We start from the raw sequence: 20,456 nt of genomic DNA on the forward strand, positions 1-20,456 counted from the left end.
CTCAGCAGCATTTAGTGGTGTCAGTGTTCCATATTTTTGCCATTCTTATAGGTGCGTATGGCTCTCATTGTTGTTTTAATTTGCATTTCACTGGTGACATATGATGTTAAACATCTTTTCATATGCTTATTTTCCATCTGCATATCTTTGGTGACATGTCTGTTAGGTCTTTGGCCCATTTTCAGATTGGGTTGTTAGTTTTCTTACTGTTGACTTTTTAAGACTTCTTTGTATATTTTTGGATACCAAGTCATTTATCAGATATATGTTTTGCAAAGATTTTCTCTCAGTCTGTGGCTTATTTTTTATTTCCTCAAAAGTGTCTTTTGCAGAGAAGTTTTTAATTTCAATGAAGTCCAGTTTTATCATTTATTTTCTTTCAGGATTGTGCTTTTGGTATCATATCTAAAAAGTCATAACTAAAGGTCATCTAGGTTTTCTTGTTTATTATCTTCTAGGAGACTTATAGTTTCGCATTTTACTTTTAGGTTTATGATCTACATTTTTTTTTTCTTTGCATATGGGTGTCTAGTTGTTTCAGTACCTTTTTTTGGAAATGACCGTCATCATATTGCCTTTGCTTCTTTATCAAAGATTAGTTGACTACATTTATGTGGGTTTATTTCTGGGTTCTCTATTTTGTTCCATTGATCTATGTATCTGATCTTTTGCTAATACCACACTGTCTTGATTACTGTAGCTTTGTAGTAAGTCTTGAAGTCAGGTAGTGTCAGTCCTCCAGCTTTGTTCTTCTTCAATATTGAATTGGCTATGCCAGGGCCCTTTGGACTTTGGACTCGGTTTGTCAATATCCACAAAATGATTTGCTGAGATTTTGACTGGAATTTCATTGACTGTAGAAATCAAGTCGAGAGGAACTGATATCTTGACAATATTGAATCTTCCTTTCCATGAATATGGACTGTCTTTCCATTTACTTAATTCTCTGATTTTGTTCATCAGAGTTTCATAGTTTTTCTCATATATATCTTGTACATATTTTGTTAGATTTATACCTGAGTATTTCATTTTGGAGGGTGCTAACGTAAATGAAATTATTCTTAATTTCAAATTCCAATTGTGTTCATTGCCGATATATAAGATAACAGTTTACGTTTCTACATTGACTTTGTATCCTACAGCCTTGTTATAATCACTTACAGTTCCAGCAGTTCTTTGGTTGATTGCTTGGGATTTTCTACATAGACAATCGTGTCATCTGCAAACAAAGACAATTTTATTTCTTCCTTCCCAGTCTGCATATATTATTTCACTTTCTTGTCTTATTTCATTAACTTGGACTTCTAGTACTATGTTGAATAGGAGTAGCGATAGTGAGTATCCTTGCCTTGTTCTGTTCGTTGAGGAAAAACATCTAGTTTCTCATACTAAGTATGTAACTATAGGTTTTTGTAGTTGCTCTTTGTCAAGTAGAGGAAGTTCCCCTCTATTTCTAGTTTGCTGTGAACTTTTATCATGAAAGAATGTTGGATTTTGTCAGATGCTTATCTGCATCTATCAATGTGATCCTAATATTATTTTTCTTTAGCCTGTATGTCTGATTAATGTAAATCGATTAATGTAAGTCAGTTTCATTAATTGATTTTCAAGTATTGTACTAGCCTTGCATACCTAGAATAAATTCCGCTTGGTCATGGTGTATAACTCTTTTTATATAGTGTTGAATTCGATTTGTGAATGTTTTGTACAAGATTTTTGCATCTATGTTCATGAGAGAGACAGATCTGTAGTTTTACCTTCTTGTCTTTTCTGTCTTATCTTTCTGTCTTCCTGTCTGATTTTCCTTTCTCTGGCCTTGTCTGATTGTATTAAGGTAATTCTTGGCCTCATAGAATGAGTTAGGAAGTGTTTCCTTTGCTTCTAATTTCTGGAAGAAATTGTAGAGAATTGGTGTAATATCATTAAATCTTGGGTAGAATTCATCACAAAACCTGTCTAGGCCTGGTACTGTTTTGGAAGGTTATTAATAATTGATTCAATTTTCGTACTAAGTGGAGACCAAATCAGATTATTTATTTCTCCTTTTGTGAGTCTTGGTAGATTGAATTTTTCAAGGACCTGGTTCATTTTACCTAGGTTATCAAGTTTGTGGTCATAGAATTGTTCATATTTTTTTTATTGTTCTTTTAATGTCCATGGGATCTGTAATGATGGCCCCTCTTTCATTTCTTCCATTAGTAATTTCTAGTCTCTTTTCTTTCTTAACCTTGCTAAAGGCTTATCAATTGATTGATCTTCCCTCCCACACACACACAAAAAAAACCCATCTTTTTCTTTTATTGACTTTTCCCTATTTGCTATTTTCAATTTCATTGATTTCTGCTGCTCCATTTTTTATAATTTTTCTTCTGCTTACCTTTGAATTTAATTTTCTTTTATTTTTCTAGTTTCTTCAGGTGGAAGCTGAGATTATTGATTTTAGATCTTCTTTGGTAATGTATGCATTTAGTGCTATAAATTTCCCTCTAAGCATTGCTTTGGCTGCATCCTACAAATTTTCTTAAGTTGTGTTTCATTTTAATTTAGTTAGAAATATTTAAAAATTTTTCCTCAGACATTATCTGTGTGTTATTTAGAAGTGAGTTGTTTAATCTCTTAAGTGTTTTGGGGTTTTCCTGGTATCTTTCTGTTATGATTTCTAGTGTAATTCCAATGTGATGTGAGAATATCCTTTGTGTAATTTCTATTCTTTTAAATTTGTTAAGGATTGTTTTATTGCCCAGAATGTGATCTCTCTTGGTGAATGTTCTGTGTGAGCTTGAGAAGAATGTTTGTTCTACTTTTGTTGGATGAAGTACTCTATAAATGTCAATTAAATCCAGTTTATTGATGCTGTTGTTCAGTTCAACTTTATACCTACTGATTTTTTGTCTTTTGGCTCTGTCAGTTATTGATAGAGGATGTGGAAATCTCCATTAAATAGTAGATTCATCGGTTTCTCCTTGCAGTCTATCAGTTTTTACCTACTGTATTTTGGTGCTCTTTTTTTAGGCACAGATGCATTAAGGATTGTCTTCTTGGCAGACTAACCTCTTTATCATTATGTAATGCCCCTTTTTATCCTGATGATTTTTCTTGCTCCAGAATTTACTTTGTCTGAAATTAATGTTTTACTCTGTCTTTCTTTTGATTAGTATAGCAAAGTATCGTTCTCTTTATCTCTTTTTCCCCTTTGTTAAAACAATTTATTTTTATTTTTTAGCAGACTGCATTTTTTTCTGTCTTTATTGAAATATGGTAGACAATTAGTTGTTTGTATTTACATTATACAATTCAATGAGGTTTTTTTCAATTATATTTGGCATACAATAATATACCAGTTTCAGCTGTATAGCATAGTGATCAGAGATCCACATAACTCGCAAAGTGATCACTCAACTAAATCTAGTACCCCTCTTCCCCCTTACATATTTATTACATTGTTATTAAACATCTTCCCCATGTTACACTCTACATCTCCATGTCTATTCTGCAACTATCCATTTGTACCTCTTAATCCCTTTACCTTTTTTTTGTCCTCCCATCTAGTATTCCTCTATTCTCTGTATCTATGAGTTTATTTCCACTTTTGTTGTTGTTGTTTTGTTCTTTAGATTACACATGTATGTGAAATCATGCGAACTTGTCTTTCTCTGCCCAACCCATATCATTCAGCACAATATCCTCTAGGTCCATTAAGGCAATATCTTTTTCCACCCTCCTTCCTTTTCGTAGTAAGTAGAGACCAAATCAGATTATTTATTTCTCCTTTTGTGAGTCTTGGTAGATTGAATTTTTCAAGGACCTGGTTCATTTTATCTAGGTTATCAAGTTTGTTGTCATAGAATTGTTCATATTTTTTTATTGTTCTTTTAATGTGTGTCTTTTAATCTGGAGTGAGTCTCTTGTAGGCAACATATGTAGGGGTCTTGTTATCTTATCCATTCAGCCACTCTATCTTTTGGTTGGAGCACTTAATTCTTTTCCATTAGAGGTACTTGTTGATAGGGATGTAGTCATTACCGTTCTTCATTCCTGTTTTTGATATGTGTTTTTTCTTCTTAAAGAAGTCCCTCCAACATTTCCTGTAATACTTGCTTGGTGATGATATATTCCTTTAGTTTATTTTTGTCTGGGAAGCCCTTTATCTGTCCTTCAACTCTAAATGGTAGCTTTGCTGGATAAAGTATTCTTGATTATAGATCCTGGGTTTTCATCACATTGAGTATCTTGTGTCAAACCCTTCTGTCCTGCATAGTTTCTTTTGAGAAATCAGCTGCAGTCTTATGGGTGCTCCCTTGTAGGTAACGAACCGCTTTTCTCTTGCTGCTTTTAAGATTCTCTTTGTATTTAACGTTTGACATTTGAATTACGTGTCTTGGTGCGGTTTTTTATCATGTCAAATATCTTGTGCCAAGCCCTTCTGTCCTGCATAGTTTCTTTTGAGAAATCAGCTGCAATTTTATGGGTGCTCCCTTGTAAGTATCTAACTGCTTTTCTCTTGCTGCTTTTAAGATTCTCTCTTTGTATTTAACCTTTGGCATTTTAATTATGATGTGTTTTGGTGTGGGCCTCTTTGGGTTCCTGGTTTCTGGGACTCTCTGAGCTTCCTGGGGTTTTATGTCTGTTTCCCTCACCAGGTTAGTTAAGTTTTCCATCATTATTTCTTCAAATAGCTCTTCAATGCCTTTTTTTTTTCCAGTACCCCCATGACACAGAGATTTTTACATTTAATAGTGTCCCATAGGCTGCTTAAATTATTATTATAGTCTTGGCTTCTTTCTTGCCATTCTGATTCAGTATCCTTGGCTTTACCATCCTCTATATAGGTCATTTAATCTTTATTCACTCTGTTTATCCATTTAATATACTTCTCAATATGTGTTCTTTATTTCTGACTGGTTCTCTTTTATAATTTCCATTTCCATTTTTATGTTTCTTATTTCTTTGTTAAAGTTATCACTAAATTCATCTACACTTCCCATAAGTTCATTGAGCATCTTTATAACCAGTGTTTTGAACTCTGTATCTGTTAGATTGCTTGATTCCATTATTCCTGGATCTCTGTTCTGTTCTCTCATATGGTTTCTGCTTCTTTGTCCTCCCATTTTGGCTGCCTTTCTGTGTCTGTTTCTATGTACTAAGCAAAGCTTTTAAGTCTCCTGGTCTTATTAGTGTGGCTTTGTGTGGTAGGTGTCCACTGGTAGGTGTTCAGCTGCAGGCTAAATTTAGCCCCAGACTATGCCCCTCTGGGGCCACCTGTTAAGATTCAGCAAGCAATCCTTAGATTCTGTGCTTATAGTTGCTTCAAAAGGCCACACCAGAAACTGAGGCCACTGCCACCAGTGTGAGTCTAGGTGCTGCTCAGCAAGGGGCACTGGACTAAATGAGGACACACCTGGATGTGGCTTAGGTGGGGCCGTGAGTTGGGAGAGGCAGAGTTTCAGGGAATCCTCTGGGCGGAGTGACCTCTGTTATCCAGTTTGATGACATCTCTGCTATGGCAGCGCTGAGTCTGTGCACTGGGGGGGTGGGGAGATGGGTTAGGGCTCAACAGAGGAACAGTGGATATCGCCGGCACTTCTGTACAGAGCGAGTCTCTCCTTGGCCCTCACTCTGACAATATCTCCCTGTAAGTCCCTGGTGCCCGCTGCACAGCTGGACTGGTGCTGGTGCTCAGAACGAGCAGGTCCGTCACCACAAATGTCTGCTCACGGACACAGCCCCTTTAAGAGGTGTCTGCAGCTGCCATGGCCTCTGTCCCACTCAGCTACTGGGGACCGGGCAGCCTTGCGTCCTTGCCCTGTCCTGCCTTCTGCTGTTGCAGGGTGATTTCTTATATTTCTCCCTAGTTGTATGGCTTGTTCATTTGGATCTCAGGCGATTTTCTTTGCTGTTTGCTCCTTGTTTCTGTCACAACTTTGATTTGGTCGCCAGAAGGATGAACAGAACCTCTATTATCTACGCCATTTTTTTCCTCTCCAACAGACTTAATTTTTTAGAGTAGTTTTAGGTTCATAGCAAAATTTGACAGAAATCAGAAACAGCTCCTATATTCTCCCTACCCCTGCACTATCCCTTTACTTTTAAACTCTATGCATTTTTATATTTAAAGTGGTTTTCTATAGAAAATGTATAGTTCACACTTGTTTTCCCCCCACTCTTACAGTCTCTATCTTTTAATTTGTATATTTAGACTATCAATGTTTAAAGTGATTATTGATAATATTGGATTAGTATCTATTGTATTTCTTTGTTTTCTGTTTGTTGCCCTTATTTGTTTTGATTTTTGTCTTTCACTCTTTTTCCGCTTTTTATGGTTTTAATTGAGCATTTTATATTATTTCATGATTTCATTTTTCTCCTTTTTTAGTGGTTGTCCTTGAGTTTGCAGTATATATATTTATGGCTAAGCCAAGTGCACTTTCAAATTCATTATACCACTTATGGGTAGTGCAAGTTCCTTATAGTAGAATATTCACAGTTTTTCCCTCCCATCTCCTGTGACATTGCCATCATTCATTTTACTTATCCATAAGCCATAATCACTAAGTACATTGTTGCTATTATTATTTTGAACAAATTATTATCTGTTAAGTCACTTAAGAATAAGAAAAGAAAAGATTTTAATGTTCTCTTAATTTATGTCTTCTCTAATAGTCTTCCTTTCTTTATGTAGGTTGAAATTTCTGACCTGTCTTTTCCTTCTCTCTGGAGACATTCTGTAAACATTTCTTGCTGGGCAGGTCTACTGGTGAAAAATATCCTCAATTTTTGTTTGTCTGATAAAGTCTTCATTTCTCCTTCACTTCTGAAGGATAATTTTGCAGGATAGAAAATACGGGGTTGGTAGTTTTTTCTTTCAATCTTTTTTTTTTTTTTCATTCTATTTTTTATTTTTATGGTTTCTAAAGAGAAATCTAATGCAATTCTTATCCTTGCTCTTCTACAGATAAGGTGTTCCCCACACCCCCTACCCTGACTTTTCTTTCAAGATTTTCTCTTTGTCTTTGATTTTCTGTAGTTTGAATGTGATATGGCTAAGTGTAGTTTTTGTTGTTTAATCTTGTTTGGTGTTCTTTGAGCTTTCTGGATATATAGTTTTGTGTCTGTCATTAATTTTTCAAAGTTCCCAGCTATTTATTACTTCAAATATATCTTCTGTTTCTATCTTCTCCTTCTGGTATTCCTATTATGCATATGTTACACCTTTTGTAGTTGCCCCAGAGTCCTTGGTTAGTCTATTCTATTTTTTTTCTTTCTTTCTCCTCTTTGCGTTTCACTTTTGGAAATTTCTATTGACCTATCTTGAAGCTCACTGATTTTTTTCTTAGCTTTGTTCAGTCTGATGATGAGCCCATCAAAGGCATTTTTCTGTAACAGTGTTTTTGATTTCTGGCATTTCATTTTGTTTCTTTCTTAGGATCCATTTCTGTGCATACATTGTCCATCTATTCTTGCATGTTGTCCACTTTTTCCATTAATGCCCTTAGCATATTCATCATAGTAATTTTATTTCCTGATATGATAATTCCAACATCCCTGCCATATCTGGAAGTGGGGCAGAGGTTGCAAACTGCCCACTGGCTGGCCACACTGGCCACAGGTGTCTGCCCATGATATATTACAGTTCCATATATTAAATGCAGGAAATTTTACCTAAAGATGTGTGTTTCCGGGTTTCCTTGAAAAATGAGGAGCTCTGACAGTGCTCAGTGCACATTCACAAGGCTACCCTTATGGACCTATGCAGGCCTTGGCTGCCGTCTCCTGTCTCCCACTCCTCAGAGGCCATACTTCTGTCTCCTCACACATGTCCACTCCCTCCCTATGGGCTAAGCACTGCATCCTCTGCGCCCGACATGTCCATTTGGCAGCTTGTTCTAGATGACCCCCAGGTCTCTGCCATGTGGAATTGTGGTAGGTCTCTGAAGGCCCAACTGTGTGGAGATCTGTGACCACTAGAACTTCTGTCATTTCTTTAGAGTAGCATCAGGGAAAGCCCTCCCATGTATTGGGCCTCTTGCTTTACGCTATGTCCCAGAACAGCACTAAATGTGACTTGTTGAAGGAACACAAAAATATGGCGGGCAGACCCACTGTCCACCCTTGGCCTTAGTGTTCTCATCCCATCAAGGAGAGGGCTGGACAGGATGAATTTTTGCTGAGAGTTGTTTTTTTTTTTTCTGATGCTGCAAGAGCCCTAAATTCTTGCCTGCTTAAAGTGCTCTCAGAAAGTGCTGAGCACTTACCATAAATGCTTGCTTTTGACCTGCATTCTATACAGATTTATTTTTGAGAGTCAGAGAGTATTTTGTTAAAACTCTATTTGTATATACTTTAAAACATTCAAATACCTCTGATTTGAATCAAATAAGTTTATTAGGGTTGTAGTTGTTCTTTAAAATTTTTGAAAGCAGATACCAGTATGTACTTACAGGGGAAATTCAGTAGTCAAAAATTTGTCTCTAGTGACAAGTCTGACCCTTCCCCACTGACCACCAGACTTCTTCAGAGGTGGCCACTGGAATCAGGTTTCTGAGTCTTTACAGAACATTCTGATCACAGAGGAGCATGTTCATGTATTTCCTTCAATGCCCTGCAAAAAAGAGTGTGTGCCCTACACTCTTCTGCAATGCTCTTTGCTTAACAGTACATCCTGGAAATTGTTCCAGATTAGTAATTGTGGGGTTTGTTCTTCTTGGTATTCCATACATTTACCCAAGTCTCCCACGGATGGACCCCTGATTGCTGCTGAAGTAAACACCCTGTGCACACCTGTGCCAGTGTACCTGTGCACTCTGAGAAGAGAGCCACAGACAAGGGAGCACATGTTCTCAGTATCAGCAACCCTGGAGGCCACGTGGGAATGCATGTGTGTTTGCACCATCAGCACACCAAATGCTCCCTGTCCTCCTAGTGTTGTGACAGCCAATAGGTGGAACATCTTTCAGTGTGTTTAAAAACCATTTATGCCCTTTTCTATAAGCTTTTTACATAAAGTCACGATTTAAATCGCTGGTCAGGCAGTTTCATTATGTTTTCTTCTACGCAAGAGTCTTCCTCCTGTTTACTGCATCTTTGACAGGGAGACGAGGTCTCCCAGAGACATATGTGACTCCACAGAAAGTAGTCATTGAATTAAGCACTTGGTATTTTTCACTACTGGTGCCGCTGTTCATTGTTTGGAATTGTTTGTATTCTTGTGTCTGTGACTTGTGGCAGGCACTCTTTCAGAGTCAGGGGTGTTGTCCCCCTGAGCTGTGTTTCCTTGGGGTGCAGGAAGGAAGGGCCGTGTCTCCCTCAGGGCCCACAGCTAGCCCTGACGTGACCTTGGTTAATTAGAGCCATGAGCCTGTGTGCCTGCTTATTTCTCTCCAAAGAACACCTATCTAAACTAAACCTACAGACAAGATTTTGTATTTTTAAATTCTTTAGGAGTAAGATTTTAAGAAAGCAGCCCTTAGTGCATTGTTTCAGCTGAGTCCACATGAGTCACTTGGACCTCTTGGGTGCTTTCCTCACTCTGGTCCCTCCTGTTCTTGTTTGCTCTCAGACAGATGTCTGCTCTGTTGTGTCCTTCACTGGAGTGACTGTGCCAATGGGAAATCAAGGACTTTCGCTCTTCCTCTGGGACAGGGAGGCCCTTAGGTTTCTAGGTCACAGAGCTTTAGTGCCTCTGGGACTTTGGAGAGGAGCCAGGCAGAGCAGTTCCCTTAGGGCTGAGTAACGGGCGCTAGAGATAAATGACTTAAGTCCTGCAGGCAGGGGACTTGCTTGACTCCGTCTGTGATTTCCACCAGTCACGCTTAGGTTTTCCTTTAGCAAGTATAGTCCAGAAATGCAGCTGAGTAGTGAATTTTTAGATAATGAGGCAAAGCTGGCCCCTCGGCACAGATTGTGGCCGAGGGCCATGGATGGTGACTAGAAACAAATCTGGAACTTGGGTCCATTTTGTAAGGGGTTCTGTGTCCCCTAGGAGGGAAGTTTTAGCCCCAGGTTTCCAGGGCTGACAGGGCCACAGCCTGGCCCCACCCGCCTCCCTAAAACAGGTCCTTCTGCAGCAGCTTCGAGGTCTGGTTTGTCTTCAGACACGTGCCTGACCCAGCAGTGGGGGTGAGACTTGACATCCAATGTTCCAACCTTCCCAGAAGCTCTCTGCTCCCATCTGGACCTTTTGCTAAGACAGTGTGATTGTCAGGACATATTGCTAAGTGGAACCCCCTGCCTCCAGGGCAATAACTGATTCCTGCTAGATCATCTCTGGATCCTGAGGCCACAGGTCAGATGTTGTGGGGGCTGCAGAGTAACCCCTCACAGAGTCCCTTCTTCATCACCTGACAGTGGACTTGCCTTGGCCAAGAGATTGCCTTGGTCTTCGTACATATAAGGGACAGGCTGACCCATGTCTGTGATCTACACCAGCACCACACATGGGCACCCACACCAGAAATACAGCTCAAGTGAAGTCATGCAGGAGAATGCCAGAGTCCAGAATGTGCCTCTATAGTGACCACTGGCCAGGAGCCTATAACAGGCAACACGGCCAAAGACAAAAAACTCGTCCCCGTTTAAGGAGCCCAGAGACTCCACAGCCGGTGCCACATGGTATTCTGGGTCCATAACAGCTGTTAAAAATGTTGTTGAGACAACTGGAGAAATGTGGATGTGTAGACACCTACATTAGGACACATTTTGGGCATTAACTTTGATGCTGTGGTTATGGTGCAGATGGTCCTGTTTTTAGTAGACTTCAGGCTGATAAATTGGTGCGGGCAGGAATATAAAGCAAATGAGGCCAATTGTTAACCATTTGAGAATGTGAGTAAAGGGAACACAGGTCTCCATTGTACTAATCTGTCAACATTTCTTTAAGTTATAAATTTTTAAAATAAGAATTGGGTGAGGAGAGCCTCTCAGGGGACAGTGACATTGAGTGAGCAGAGAACTGTCACCTGATTGCCTCTGCCCAAGTCCCTCATCTGTGCAGGGGAGGTCTTGGGTCCTGTCCATACCCAGGTGGCACCCACTTGTAGATGCCTCACTTCTGTACTCTGCCTCACTTGGGACTCTTCCCTTGGCCCTGTGCTGGATCCTCACTAGTCCAGTTAATCCTTACACTGCCCTACACACTGACTTTGGTGCCTTTTTCCAGATGAAGGACCAAGCCTAGGGGTGCGAGTCACCTGCCCCACGGCAGCCAGTAGGAGAGGCGCGTGGATATCAGGGACCTTGCCCTGCATCTCCTACCACTGAATGAGCTATATCAATTTATAGAGTCATGACCTGCCCTGTCTAAACTATTGAACTAGAAGAGAGAAGCAAACTCCATGTGCCCCACAAGGGTACATCTATGAACATGAGTGTTATCTTGTTTGTGTGGACACGTGTGTCTCTTCTGAATTATGATAACTTGAGAAATTGAAGCACAGGCTCTCTGGGCCCTGCTTTCCTCACCCTACTGCTGGGCTTCCTCCAGATTCTCGTGAGTGGCATTCTCAGTGATGACTTGGAAGATGGTGCAGGCTCCTCTCTAGATTGCCTGCCTATGGTTTCTGTCCTGCTATGGCTTGTTTCTCTTGGACTCCTCATCCTCCTAAGGGGAAGTATGGAGAAGCACAATAAAAGGTATCAAAGCTAGGGAGGAAAAAGCTTTGGGTGAGGTGGGGGCAGGACCAAGGCTGCCAGCCCCTCCATCATCTCCTTGGAGATGGGAAGGGCTTGGGCTGGGTCCCCTCACCTCAGAGGCCTGGAGTAGTGGAGGTGGCATATGTGAGAAGAGGGAATGGATGTTGACATTCTTCCCATGCAGATTCTGTAATTCCCTCTGGAGTTTTGTTCTTTCTCAGCCACTTGCTGCCAGAAATGATAACATGTGTTATGGCCCATCAGCCCAGCAGGAGAAAGTGATGATGATGATGGGCTAGATGTTGGTGGTGGTGATGTGATGGTGGTGATAGTGATGATGATGTAATGGTGAGGATGATGGTAATGGTGATGCTGGTGGTGATGATTATGTGATGGTGATCATGTTGGTGATCATGATGATGATGACAAGGAGAAGGAGGAGGACAGCGATGATGATAATAGTGGTGGTGGTGATGGTGATGATGAGGAGAAGAGTGGTGATGATGATGGTAATGGTGTTGATGGTGATGTGATGATGGCGATGATGGTAGTGGTCATGATGTCATGGTGACGATGGTAGTGGTGATGATATGATGGTGGTGATGGTGTTGATGAAGGTGATGGTAATGGTATTGGTGATGGTGGTGGTGATAATATAATGGTAATGATGATGATGGTGATGAGGTGGTAATAATGACTGTGATGATGGTGATGGATATGACAAGCAGTAAACTGTCTTCGCCGGGCCCTGCTGTGTGCCAGACACTGTGCTGGGAATAGCACATACAACCCTCTTCAGTTCATCTAACCCACCATCAAGGGCCAGGAGGACAATTGTCCTTTGCATTTCATAGCCTGTTTTCATCTCTTCTGAGTATCCAGTCCATTTCCATAGTCCTGGTTACCTATCTATGGCTGTGTAATAGTCACCCCAAAGCCTAGTGCCTTCTGACAGTAATCACACTGTTTTGTTCCTATGAGTCGGCATCTTGGACTCAGGAGACAGACCTCATTCGGGCCCGCAAAGCCCTGTCATTGTTCTGTTGCTGAGTCCCCATGAGAGTCAAGTGGAAAACAAATGGTCTATATCAGCGGTCTGCAACCTTTTTGGCACCAGGGACCAGTGCTCCTATGAGAATCTAATGCTTGATGATCTGAGGTGAAGCTGAGGTGATGATACTAGTGCTGGGGAGCAGCTTCAAATACAGATGAAGCTTCGCTCGCCTGCCGCTCACCTCCTGCTGTGCAGCCTGGTTCCTAGCAGGCCACGGCCTGGGGGTTGGGGATCTCTGGTCTCTGTGACCCTTGGAGGTCCTCTTGCACTGAATCACCACACTGGCAACCCTCTAGGAGGGAGCAAGACTTCTCCTTTGTGGGGCAGTGTCACCTGCTGTCCCTGGGCTGTGGCAGGCATCCCGTTATCCCCTGCATACACATCCTACCCCCACACTCACTCTAGGCCAACCAGACTCTATTAGCTGTTTCCTCTTTTCCTTTTCCCACTCATTTTTGTGACTTGTTCTCTGAGGGCCTGGCTGCATTAGGGATCTGGCTCAGGAGGCCTCCTTCATTTGGTGCCGGGACCCAGGAACAACAGGAGAAGGGGCACTCGGGCCATTCCAACCTTCAAACTAAAGCATGGCTTTTACTACCTGTTATATAGAGAATACACACCCTTTTTGGTGACTTAGCAAAGTACAGAAAAATATAAACAGAAAGCAAGCATGCCATCATCCAGCATCAGTGCAGAGCCCTCCTGGGTGTCATGCTGCACCAGTGCTGTAGTTTTAGTGTCTGTAAATCTTAAACTTCTCAACTCAAAAATATGTACAACTGAGTTTTAATGGGTGCATAATATTCTGCCAGGTGAGCACAGCATGACATGAGTATCTGACCTCCTGGCTGGAGGGATTTGCTGTTTCTAATTTTTGCTATTTTAAGTAATTTTGGGATGACCCACCTTGCACGTGAATCTTGTGTGCGTTTCTACTTTTCGCCTTAGATGTGGCATTACCAACCTGTAGGATAAAAACTTTTTTAAAGCTCTTGGCACACATGACTGTTTCAGGTGATTCCTTCCCATGTTAGTCGCCCCACGTGCAGGATGAGCACCCTGTCCCTGCAGCCCTACCCATATTATTACCATTACTGATGGATCAGCTGTGCCACCACTGAGCTCCTCAGTGCCTCCCACCAATGCTGCAAGGCCAACCAGTTGAGGGGAGGCTCTGTTTGTCTCCTACCCCTTTGGGATCGAAAGGGGCCACTTCCTTTTTTCTTTAAGGCTCCTCCTATAACTTAAAAAAAGAAATACATGTCAGAACAGATTTACTGAAGTTGTGGTTTCTATTAAGTCAACACTCTTCACAACAACAATTAAAAAAAAAAAAAAGCCCATGCAATATAATTGAAAAAAGCCCATGCAATATAATTGTGGAGTCAGGACATAATTTGCAAACACTAAGCACTCAAGTGTAGGGCACCCAGGCCTGGGAGCCCAGGAGCCTGTGTCCTGGAAGAGCTCTCCTCTGGAAAGTCCCGGCAGAGGGCAGAGCAGGGGATTCCTGTGGGAACTCCTTGGAGAAGCGCTTCCTCTCTAGTCCTTGGTGCCTCCAGGGTCTCACAAGCAGAGCAGCTCCCAGGGCAGATCCCGGGGCAGATCCCAGCTGTGCACAAGGAGCAGGCTTCCCTGAGGGCAGCAGGCCTTGGGCAATTCTGATGGCTTGTACTGCCTTGCAAGTGCCTGAATTCTGAACTTCCTTCCCTTCTACCCCTTCAGTTCCTTTTTCTTGGTCATTTTCTTTGTGGCTTATTCCCCTACCCCACCCAACTCCACCTTTGAAAATTCTGTTATCTTTCTACTTCCTGGGTCCTGGGCACTAAATTAGCTTTAATCTCAATTGAGGTTGACTCAGTACAAGGTGCCAGGGTCACCAGTGGCTGAGATCAAACCAGTCTCTGGCCTCACTGGGTCGTGCTCCCCTGAAAATACAGCCTCTTCCTTCCCCAGTTCTCACTACCCAGCCTCTGCGGGGTGAACTGAGTGAGCTCACAGACAGGAACACGCAGGCACATACACACACTCATATACATAGATATATGCACCCAGCTTTGTTATGGGTTTTCCACCAAAAAGGATTGTACTATACACATTTCCCTAGAACTTGTTTTTTTTTTTCACTTCATGATATCTTGTGAATTTCTTTCCAGGTCCATATGTAAAGATCTACTTAATTCTTCTTATTTTAAAATTAAATTTGCAGTATTCTGGCCACACAGAGCACTCTGCAGTGTGTGTTCTGTGGTGTGTACAGTGACAAGACATAGCAGCTTCCATGTGCTTGTTTACTTCCCCGAGTATCTCAACCATTTCATGACCACACACTTGGAGCTGCTAGTCTCAGCCATTGCCTCGTGGTCCATAGCCTGTGTCCCATGGTGGATGGGTGGGGTCTTGCTCATCCTCTGTGCCTGTGATGCACTTTTGAGTGTCTTGCCCCCACTCAGGCCACTCCACTCAACACATGCATTGCTGGGCTGGCTGGTGGTCTCCACTTCTTTATGGTGTAAGGCCTGGGTCTGTCCTTGGTCCTGGTTCTGCCCGATCCCTCAAATGTCACACAGGCAGCGCCATCCTTGAACTCCTGAGAGGCCTGAAAATTTATGGAAATGTCGCTTGTTCATTTGAGCCTATCTTTTAGGGCCCTGGGGCCTTGGGTGCGGTGACCTGGATTCTCGGGAGTTGGGAGGGAGAGCAAGATCAGCAGGGTTTAAAGAGATATCTTAAGTGACCCCTGTGGCCTGTGCTCCCACCTGCAGCCTACCACCAGGGTTAGCCACAGCCTTTTGACAGGGATGGTAGAGCTGGGTGGCCTGGATTTGGTCCCTGAAACTCCCGTATTCCAGGAAGGCCTGAGGCTCTCCCTAGACCAAAAAGGAGCAAACGTAGCAATTATCTGGCTGTCTCTTTGCTGAGCTGTCAGAGCCATTGAAGTTGTTCTGTCTTAGAACTGATATCTGGGTGACTTTAGTTCTTTCCTGTGGCCCCGCAACACCCTCCTGGTATTCCCTCTGTCCTGAGTTAACTACCTGGGATTTGGTCCTCTCTCTCTCTCCCCCTCCCCCGCCCCGCCACCCTTTCCTCTACTCTTCCTCCACATACTTTTCCTGCTCTCCTTTCACTACAGTTGTGCTCACCTGGCCCCCAGCCCTAGGCCTCGTGTAACCACTTAGGCCACAGCTTCTATGTGGGCCCATCTTGGGTCTGGACTGCCTTGTGCAGATGTGGCGACCTCAGGGACACAGATGCAGCAGGGCCTGGCTGTGTCCAGGGCCCAGCTCTTAGCCAGCAAGTGCTCCTCATCTTCCATCTGTCCTAGGACCTTCTGCAGGTAACTTGGAGCCATTGCTTGGGCCTAGAGCATGGGGCAAGTCTAATGCCTGCCTCTCAGGAGGGCAGTGCCCACCTTCCTTCAAGAATCCCCTGAGTCTGGGCCCGGGTGCTGTGAGGAACATCCTTCCTCCTCCTTGGCACACCTCAGTCCTCACCGAGCCTTTATCTACGTAGTCCCTGCATGCAAACCACATGGGGCAGGGGACAGGTGAAGACTCGGGCACCCTGCTGCAGACACAGGAGTTCGTGCAGATCAGGCTGTGGGTGCTGAGCCCCTACATCCATCTGGGGAAGTCCTTGAGCAAGCCCAGCTTTTGTCCTGGGTCAGCGGCAGTCTCCATGGGGAAGTGACCTCCAAGTCGGTGAGCTCTAGCTGCTTGGGCTTAAGTGGCCCTTAACAGGCTTTCTGCAGAGGGTGTATGTGGACATCCATCCACAGGCATGTGCATATTTGGGATTTTCTTCAAACTGATGCTTTTAACCACTCGCCCATGGTATTTAGTGAAGGCAGACAGCCTTGATCACACACACTGAGGGTGCGTACTAAAGAATCAGTCTCCTCTGGAATGGTAGTGTCTTTGCTTCTGGCTTTAGTGCAGGGGAAATGCTTCAGACTTTTCCATAGCTGTTGTTATCTTCTCAGATTTTGGGGTAATTTCCTAAATAATTTCTTACTCGGAAAGCCTTCACTTTGGGATAATAAAATAAATACACAGTTTCAGTGAACAGTTGCTTAGCATGGATGGAGCTGACCATGACATGGCCAAGCCTCACTGTGCAGGAGCTCACATGGAGCAGTGGGATCCCCGGGCCCTGGAGACACCTTGGGCAGGAGGTAAGCTGGGCTGTCCCCTCTGCACACAGCACAGCAGTGAGCTGGTTCTGGAGCCTTAGTTAACAAGCCAAGTAGCCTTTGCCAGGGTTGCAGGCATAGGCAGTAGGGGCCTGGCGGCCAGTCCAGGGGGTGCTGCTGCATCCCTTTTAGGGGAGGGGCTGGCCTGCCTGTGGTTACCCCCTGGTGGGTGGCCCTGGCTTCAGCCTCCGTGCCTGCCTGTGGCCCAGGTCCTGGGCGGTTCTCCCAGGGGCAGCCCTAAGGTGTTTGGGGCCAAACAAGGGACCTACCTCTCATTTCCCCTCCCCATCCTGGGCTTCCATTCCACCCAGGTGAGACCTGCACCATCAGAGGGTGGTGGTGTAAAGAGAGAGCCCCAGTGGGTAGGGTGGGATGTTTCCGTGCACATTGTCATGACCCCTCGGTCTCAGCTTCCCCACCTGTTACATGGGCTGGTCTCCTCTGCCTTCCAGAGCATGATGGGACCTCAGAGACATGCGGGACCAGCGGGCAGTTTGAGGAGCCTGTCCTGGTACCCGGGACTGAAGACTGCCCATTGGGGGAGTTGTATTTTAAGATATGTTGATTTTCTCCCTTTTGATTGACCTGAAACTCAACCTTCACGTGGCCTTTGAGTGGGGGTGGCACATAGAGACCTCGTGGTAGAGCATACTACTCTCCTTGTAGGTCCCTGGGCCCCTATGGCTGGGGTTGACAAGGGTACATAATAGCCACCGGTATGTATGGCCCCTGATGGGACAGAAGCAGACCCATCAGAGAGGTGGGCTATCCTGAGTGTCTGTCTGCTCCAGAAACTTCCAGTTAGAAGATAGCCTGGAGCCACTACCAGGCATGACCTGGGCTGTGGATGTGGGATGTGGACAGGGGATATGGACTCAGAGTGTGGATGTAGGGTGTAAACTCAGGGTACAGACTTGGGATGTGGACCTGGGGTATGAAACTGGGATGTGGAAATGGGTATGGACATGGGATCTGGACTTGGGTTATGGACACAGGGTGTAGATGCGCAGTATGGACCTGAGGTGTGGATATAGATGTGGATGCAGGGTGTGAATTCAGGTTGTGGATCTGGGCTATGGACGTGGGGTGTGGACAGGGGATATGGACTCAGAGTGTGGATATAGAGTGCGAACTCGGGTTGTGGAGGTAGGGTGCGAAATCTGGGTCCAGTTTCTGGATCAGGTTGATCGTGAATGGGTGTAGGGCTCTGCCTCTCACTCCAGCCCATGGCTCCTGGTGGGTATGGGCTACGAGAACTCACTGCATGTGCAGCTGTGCAGCACTTGGCCTCGGCCATCTTCATCCGGTGACCATTTGTATCATGAGGCCACTTGATGGATGAGCAAACTGAGGCTGGCAGGCTCAAGGCAGTGTCCGGCTGTGGTTGCCATCTTCACTATGCCTTTGCCAACAAGGGGTGTCATTTTTGTGATGTATTTGATTGTGCTTGACTTGTCAGGTAAAAACGATATGGTGTAGTGATTGTAGCATGCCTTTCATGTGTGGTTGCTGAGGGAGCATCTCTTTCCCACAGTAGCTGGGTGCCTGTTCTGTTCCTGGCTCTGCCTTGATCTTCAGTAGGGAGAGGCTGTTAGTTCTTGGAGGAAGGATAGTATTTATTGGCTATATTTCTTGGCTGTATTTATTGTAAATATTTTTGATAATTTGCACTTGAAAATTTGTTTTCGATTTGGAGCACTTTTGATTCATCAGTGTACTCTCCGATTTTCTTTCCCATTTTTTGTATGTTTGTTTAGAAAGTTACATGCATTGTGAGAGCCGACACATGCACCTTGCTTCACAGTCCACTCTTCAGATTGCTTGAACTTTATTTCAGTTTATGTTCTGAGATGAAGAGTGAGCTTAATGTTTTCAAAAACATGTGCTAGGTCTTTCTGGGCTTCAGGGTCCATTCCCAGAACTGCAGGATTGTGGCACCTGTGTAGTTAGCCACCTATCTGGGGCCCTGCGGCCTTGGTGGCCTGCGAAGGCTCTTGTCTGCTTGCTGAGTGCTGAGCCCAGTGCTTGGGGTGAGGGGAGGGCTATCTCATTGAATAGTGAGAAGACCTTTGGGTTTAAGCAGACATCTATCCTCTTGTGCCTCAGTTTCCTCATTGTACAATAGGGATAATAATAATCATCCCCATTATTACAGGGTCATTCCAAAATTGTACATTTTAGGGCTCTTGCGGCTGCCTGATAGAGTGAGCACTCGGCCAGCCTTAGTGATGACGGGGTTTGTGGTGGTGATAACAGGATTGTGTCACTCTTACAAGGCTAGGTTCTTTTTCTTTTTTATTGAGATAAAATTCACATAACATAAAATAACCAAATTAAAGTGAACATTTCAGTGGCATTTAGCAATTCACAATGTTGTGCAACCATCGCCTCTGTCTAGTTCCTAATCATTTCATTTTCAAGGAGACCCCATGCCCACTGAACAGTCACTGCTCTGTCCCCTCTCCCCACATCCTCTAGCACCACGGTAGGTTTTCTGTCTCGATGCTTTTACCATATATGGGCATTTCATGTAATTGGGATCATGCAGTATGTGGCCTTTCACATCTGGCTGCTTTCACTCAGCATAAGTTTTTGAGGTTCATCCATGTTGTCGCTTGTGTTGGCCCTCCATTCCTTTTTAAGGCTGAATGATACTCCATTGTATGGCTTTACCACAACTGGTTTATCCACTCATCAGCTGCTTGACATGTGGGTTGCTTCCATCTTTTGGTTATTGTGACTAACGCTGCTGTGAACGTATGCACAAAGATTTGTTTGAGTATCTGTCCTCAGTTCTTTTTGATATATATACCTAAGAGTGGAATTGTCGCATCATGTGGTAATCCTGTATTTAACTTTCTAGGAATGGTCTTACTGTTTCCATATATATCGCACCATTTTACATTCAGACCAGCTGTGTAAGAGGGTTCTAATTTCTCCACGCTTTGGCAGCACTTGATATGTTTTCTGGTTTTTTTTTTTTTTCTTTTTAAAATTATAACCATCCTAGTGAGTATGAGGAGCTATGTCATGGTTTTGATTTGCATTTCAGTGGCATGCAGATGACTAAGGATGTTGATCATCTTTTCATGAGCTTGTTGGCCATTTGTGTCTCATCTTTAGGGAAATGTCTGCTAAAGTCCTTTGCCTATTTTTTAATTGATTTATCTTTTTGTTGAGTTGTAAAGTTTTTTATGTATTCTGGATGCTAGACCCTTATCAAGTATATGATTTGCAAATAATTTCTCCCATTCTGTATATTGTCTTTTCACTTTCTTGATAATATCCTTTAATGCACAAAAGTTTTTAATTTTGATGACATCCAATTCTTTTGTTGCTTGTCATTTTGGTGTCATATCTAGGAATCCATTTTGGTGTCATATCTAGGAATCCAAATCCAAAGCTATGGAGATTTATCCTTATGTTTTCTTCTAAGAAATTTACAGTTTTAGCTCTTATATTTAGGTTGTTAATCCATTTTCAGTTAATTTTTATATATGGTGTAAGGTAGGAGTTCAGCTTCATTCTTTTGATATCCATTTGTCCTAGCACCATGGTGCTGTCCCCTGGGGAGGGAGCCTT

At 43.3% G+C, this 20,456-nt stretch overlaps 1 protein-coding gene across 2 annotated transcripts in view; it reads left to right on the forward strand.

Moving 5' to 3' along the window:
• PHF2 (PHD finger protein 2) overlaps window positions 1-20,456 on the forward strand; it is an 88,132-nt gene that overhangs the window by 25,379 nt on the left and 42,297 nt on the right. The window lies entirely within an intron of this gene.

The sequence above is a fragment of the Pteropus alecto genome, unplaced genomic scaffold (genome assembly GCF_000325575.1).
Source record: "Pteropus alecto unplaced genomic scaffold, ASM32557v1 scaffold260, whole genome shotgun sequence".
Taxonomy (NCBI): Eukaryota; Metazoa; Chordata; class Mammalia; order Chiroptera; family Pteropodidae; genus Pteropus; species Pteropus alecto.